Source organism: Triticum urartu, chromosome 4A (genome assembly GCF_056163025.1).
Source record: "Triticum urartu cultivar PI428250 chromosome 4A, HENAU_Tu73, whole genome shotgun sequence".
In the NCBI taxonomy this organism is placed as follows: Eukaryota; Viridiplantae; Streptophyta; class Magnoliopsida; order Poales; family Poaceae; genus Triticum; species Triticum urartu.
The window spans coordinates 301,498,232-301,504,334 of record NC_141876.1 but is presented as its reverse complement, the minus strand read 5'-3'; the positions used below and the strand labels follow the sequence as shown (position 1 = coordinate 301,504,334).

At 44.5% G+C, this 6,103-nt stretch overlaps 1 pseudogene; it reads right to left on the bottom strand.

Annotated features, from left to right (window-relative positions):
• Positions 1–836: 836 nt before the first annotated feature.
• Positions 837–5,631, bottom strand: LOC147975656 (uncharacterized; annotated as a pseudogene).
• Positions 5,632–6,103: the final 472 nt, after the last annotated feature.

Below are 6,103 nucleotides of genomic sequence, written 5' to 3'. Positions count from 1 at the left end.
AATATAGGTCGAATACTACAGAATAATCTAGTTCACTCGCGGTTCCTGAGGCGCGGGCGGTGGACACCCAAAAAGAAGGAACCATCACAGGATCATAGATCGGGTGAGATCCCCAAAGAACCTGCCAGGTATTGGAGAACCTGGCGTTGGTAGCAGCCATATAGCGACGGACGTGCTTGTCCTCCTCTCTGACACGGCGATGTACCACCTCCGGCAGGGCCAGCTCCCTCCGCACCGAAAGTGGCCCACGCGAACGGCACCAAACGAGCTCAGGGTTGACGATGGGACCCGGGCCGGGTTCCTCACCAAGCGGCGCGTCCCTGAAGGTAGCACTTCCCAGTGCCAGCCCGGCGGAGCCGAGTCCTGGACATGGCTCCTCTGAAGCAGCAGATCGTCGCGAACGGGTCGACGGCGAGGATGCGGGCCAGGCATCGTTCACGTATAAAACACTACAAATATAACATTTCTAATTAACATTTATATATATATATATATCTAAAATTCATCTAACATTTATATAACTAAAGGTATAAAAAACTTAAAAAAACATGCATCTAACATTTATATATCTAATTCATCTAACATATATATATAACTAAAAGTATCAAATTCCTTAACTTTTCATCTAACTAACATATCTATATCTAAAATTCATCTAACATTTCTATAACTAAAACTATAAAAAACAGAAAATTCATCTAACATTTCTATAACTAACCAACATTTCTGTATGTAAAATTCATCTAACATTTCTATAACTAAAACTATAAAACACTAAAATGCATGTGTGTGTGAGCTTGATCTAGCTATGGGAGGGCAGCCATGGCGGCAGGGGCTCACAGCGGGGCGTCGGGGACGGCGACGACGATGGCGGCGAGCTTGAGGGCAGGGCAGCACGCGACGGGGGCAGTGGGCGCTGGGCGGTAGGCGGCGCGACGTGGGATGGCGTGGGCGGCGATGGCGTCGATCGGGGCAGGCGCAACGGGGATGGGCCGGGGCGGCGACGGCGATGACATGTGACAAGGGCGGAGACGGTGATGGCACGTGATAAGGGCGGCGACGGGGACGGTGACAGCGACGACGCGGGAAGGGGCGGTGGCGACGTCGAAGCAGAGAGGAGAAGTGGAGATGAAACTGAAATTTTCATAAGCGTTATATATATAGGACTGACCTTAAGTATCGGTTGGAGCCACCAACCGGTACTAAAGGTCAAATTTGGCCAGGCCAAGCGGCGGGAAGGACACCCCTTTAGTACCGGGTGGTGGCTCCAACTGGTACCAAAGACCCCCCCCTTTAGTACCGGTTGGAGCCACGACCCGGTACTAAAGGGATGCGCTGGCGCAGGTGCGGTGCGACAAGTTTAGTCCCACGTCGCTTGCCAAGGGGCGTCCGCACTGGTTTATAAGCCCCAGTGCGGTAGCTCCCTCGAGCTCCTCTCTATAGCAGGCTTCTGGGCCTAACTCTGCCGCGCTGCCCTGTGGGCCTTCTGGGCCTTGCGGGCCTGCATCCTAGCCCAACTGTAGGTTGGGTTTCTAGTCGTATGCAGGCCGCTGTGTCTGAGTAGGTGGGTTTTTATTTAGTTTTTTTCTTTTCTACTTTATTTAATTTCTTTCTTTATTTATGAGTTTTTTTGTTCTATTTGGAGTTTCCTTGTGAATATTTTTTCTTTAGGTACAAAAAATTAAAAACTTTCTGTTAGTGCGAGTAGCTTTCAAATTTAACTAGTTTAAATTTGAATTATTTGACATTTGTGTGAATCACTAGTTTGTGAACAACTTAACTTTAAAAATAGATTTTTCAATGATTCTTTTTTATGTTTAATATTAGTGTCTTTTATCATTATATGAAATTTGGTAATACTTAGATTATTTAAAAAATGAAATGCCTTTGTAACAGATGAGTTTTTGTCCGAAACCCTGATACTTCGAAAGAGATTGTCCATTTTGTACACAAAGTGCATCCAGTTTTTGTCGTAACCCTCTCAACTTTTTTGCACATGCTATGTGGGTGAAATGATGATACCATGCCAACTTTCAACCTTTTTAGAGTTCATTTATACTGCTTTTTGAATTTCAGGGTCATTTAGCTCAAAAAATCAGTAAATGCATGGAAAATAGCAAATGACGTCACAAAGGGTTGAAAATTGATGACGTGGATTTGAATGGTGCATACTGAACGCATAAAAAGTCTGGAGTTGAAATAAGTTTTAAAAAATTAAATTCCTTTGTGATAGATGAGTTTTCGTTTGAAACCCTGATACTTTGAAAGAGACTGTCCATTTTGTACACGAAGTGCATCCAATTTTTGGCGTAACCCTCTCACCTTTTTTTGCACATGCTATGTGGGTGAAATGATGATACCATCCCAACTTTCAACCTTTTTCAGAGTTCATTTGTGGTGCTTTTCAATTTTAGGGTCATTTAGCTAAAAAAATCAGTAAATGCATGAAAAATAATAACTGAGGTCAGAAAGGTACACATTTGTTCGAAGCACAAAAGTACACGTTTCAAGTGCCAAAACACATAAGCACCCTAACTCTTACAAAGATTCCATACAGTTTGTCCAAAGTGGGACTTTCCAAATATACAAGTCCGGAAACTCACTATAGAAGAAAGTGATGACAGTGAAGTCGATCACATCCCAGAGTGGGATCTTTGTGTGTGAAAATTTTTCTTCGAGTGTGTCCCTTTGCACCGTAACCATGGACAATCTTCATCATTTAACTGGATGCTCGGCTCAATATTCACTGTGAAGGGAGCAATTTCATCAAACTTTTCATAATCTTCTGACATGTCTGTCTTGTCATCCACTCCCACGGTGTTTATTTTTCCTGAAAGAACTATGTGGCACTTTGGCTCATCGTATGATGTATTTGCATCCTTGTCTTTTCTTTTTCTCGGCTTGGTAGACATGTCCTTCACATAGAAAACCTGTGCCACATCATTGGCTAGGACGAATGGTTCGTCTGCGTATGCAAGATTGTTGAGATCCACTGTTGTCATTCCATACTCCAGGTCTTCCGTTACCCCGCCTCGTGTCATATTGACCCATTTGCACCGAAACAAAGGACCTTCAAACCACATCCATAGTCAAGTTCCCATATGTCCTCTATGTAACCATAATATGTGTCCTTTCCCCTCTTGATTGCTCCATCAAAGCGGACACCACTATTTTGTTTGGTGCTCTTCTTATCTTGGGCGATCGTGTAAAATGTATTCCCATTTATCTCGTACCCTTTGGAAGTCATTATATTCGAAGATGGTAACTGGGACAGCAAGTATAGGTCAACTTCAACAGCGGCGCCATGCATGGCACGTGTCTACAACCAACCGGCGAAAGTCCCCATTTGTTCACGTGTAATCCAGTCCTCAGACTGCTCCAGGTGTTTGGAGCGTAGAATATTCTTATGGTCCTCCATATACGGAGCCTCCAAGGCGGAATTTTGTAAAACTGTGTAGTGTGCTTGAGTGAGAGAATGCCCGTCCATACATATTATTTGGTCCGGTCCTAGCGTGGCATTTCCACCCTGTCTTCCCTTATGCTGCGATTCAGGAACACCAATCGACTTAAGGTCAGGAATAAAGCCAATACAAAACTCAATGACCTCATCATTTTCATGGCCCTTGGAGATGCTTCCTTCTGGCCTAGCACAGTTATGGACATATTTCTTTATGACTCCCATGAACCTCTCAAAGGGGAACATATTGTGTAGAAATACAGGACCCAGAACGTTTTCACATAGGTGAACTAGGATGTGCGTCATGATGTTGAAGAAGGATGGTGGGAACACCAACTCTAAACTAACAAGGCATTGCACCAAATCATTCTCTAACCTTGGTATGATTTCTGGATTGATTACCTTATGAGAAATTGTATTGAGGAATGCACATAGCTTCACAATGGCTAATCGAACATTTTCCGTTAGAAGCCCCCTCAATGCAACCGGAAGCAGTTGCGTCATAATCACGTGGCAGTCATGAGACTTTAGATTTTGGAACTTTTTCTCTGCCATATTTATTATTCCCTTTATATTCGACGAGAAGCCAGATGGTACCTTCATACTGAGCAGGCATTCAAAGAAGATTTCCTTCTCTTCTTTTGTAAGACGGTAGCTGGCATGACCCTGATGTATGCCGTCTTTTTCGTGCATATGTTGTTGGTCCTCCCGTGCCTCCGGTGTATCTTTTGTCTTCCCATACACGTCCAAGAAGCCAAGCAGGGTCGCGTAAAGATTCTTCGTCACACGCAACACGTCGATTGTGGAGCGGACCTCTAGGTCTTTCCTATAGGGCAGGTCCCAAAATATAGATTTCTTCTTACACATGGGTGCGCATCCGTCAGCGTCATTCAGAATAGGTTGTCCCCCAGGACCCTTTCCAAAGATTACCTTCAAATCCTTGACCATATCATGTACATCAGCACCAGTACGGCGGCGAGGCTTTGTCCGGTGATCCGCCTAACCTTTGAAATGCTTGCCTTTCTTTCTTACGGGATGCCTGCTCAGAAGAAATCGATAATGTCCCCGTACACATTCTTCTTACGATTATTCAAATATATACTGTCGGTATCATCCAAACAGTGTGTGCATGCACGGTATCCCTTGTTTGTTTGTCCTGAAAGGTTACTAAGAGCAGGCCAATCATTGATGGTCAGGAACAGCAACGCTTGTAGGTCAAATTCTTCCTGATTGAGCTCATCCCACGAACGTACACCTTTTTCATTCCATAGTTGTTAGAGTTCTTCAACTAATGGCCTTAGGTACACATCAATGTCGTTGACGGGTGGCTTAGGGCCTTGGATGAGCACTGGCATCATAATGAACTTCTGCTTCATGCACAACCAAGGAGGAAGGTTATACATACATAGAGTCACATGCCAAGTGCTATGGTTGCTGCTCTGCTCCCCAAGAGGATTAATGCCATCTGCGCTTAGACCAAACCATACGTTCCTTGCGTCACCTGCAAAGTCCTCCCAGCACTTTCTCTTGATTTTTCTCCACTTCGACCTGTCAGTGCGTACTCTCAACTTCCCGTATTTGTTACGGTCTTCTCTGTGCCACCGCATCAACTTGGCATGCTCTTTGTTTTGAAACAAACATTTCAACCGTGGTATTATAGAAGCATACCACATCACCTTGGCAGGAATTTTCTTCCTGGGGCGCTCGCCCTCGACATCACCAGGGTCCTCACGGATGATCTTATAGCACAATGCATCGCATACCGGGCACGTGTTCAAATCCACATACTCACAGCGGTAGAGGATGCAGTCATTAGGGCATGCATGTATCTTCTGCACCTATAACCCTAGAGGGCAGACAGCCTTCTTCGCTTCGCACGCACTCTCGGGCAATTGGTTGTCCTTTGGAAGCATCTTCTTTAACATTATCAGCAACTTTCCAAATCCCATGTCAGTTACACCATTCTCTGCCTTCCATTGCAGCAATTCCAGTGTGGTGTCTAGCTTTTTCTTGTCAGCTTCGCAATTCGGGTACAACAATTTCTTGTGATTCTCTAACATGCGTCGCAACTTCTTCTCCTTTTCACTTGCACAGTTTCTCTTTGCATTAGCAATGGCCTGACCTAGATCATCAGCGGGCTTATATGATGCCTCTTCTTCAGCTTCTTCCCGCATTGCGTCTCAGCTTCTTCCCCCATTGTTGTACCATCGTATTCAGGGAACCCATGGCCAGGATAGTTGTCGTCGTCCTCTTCTTCTTCATTATCTTCCATCATAACCCCTCTTTCTCCATGCTTGGTCCAAACATTATAGTGGGGCATGAAACCGGACTCAAACAGGTGGATGTGAATGGTTCTTGACTTAGAGTAATTGGTATCATTCTTATAGCCGACACATGGACAAGGCATAAAACCATCCGCCCGCTTGTTTGCCTCAGCCGCAAGGAGAAAAATTTTCATGCCATTAATGAACTGGGGAGAGCATCGGTCATCTTACATCCATTGCCGGCTCATCATCATTACACAGCACCAAATAGACTAAATTAATACAAGTTCATACAACACTTAAATGCAACATACAAATAACTCCCTAGCTAAAGCATTTAAATGCAACAACAAATGCGATCAAGATTGCAACTAAGGTAACA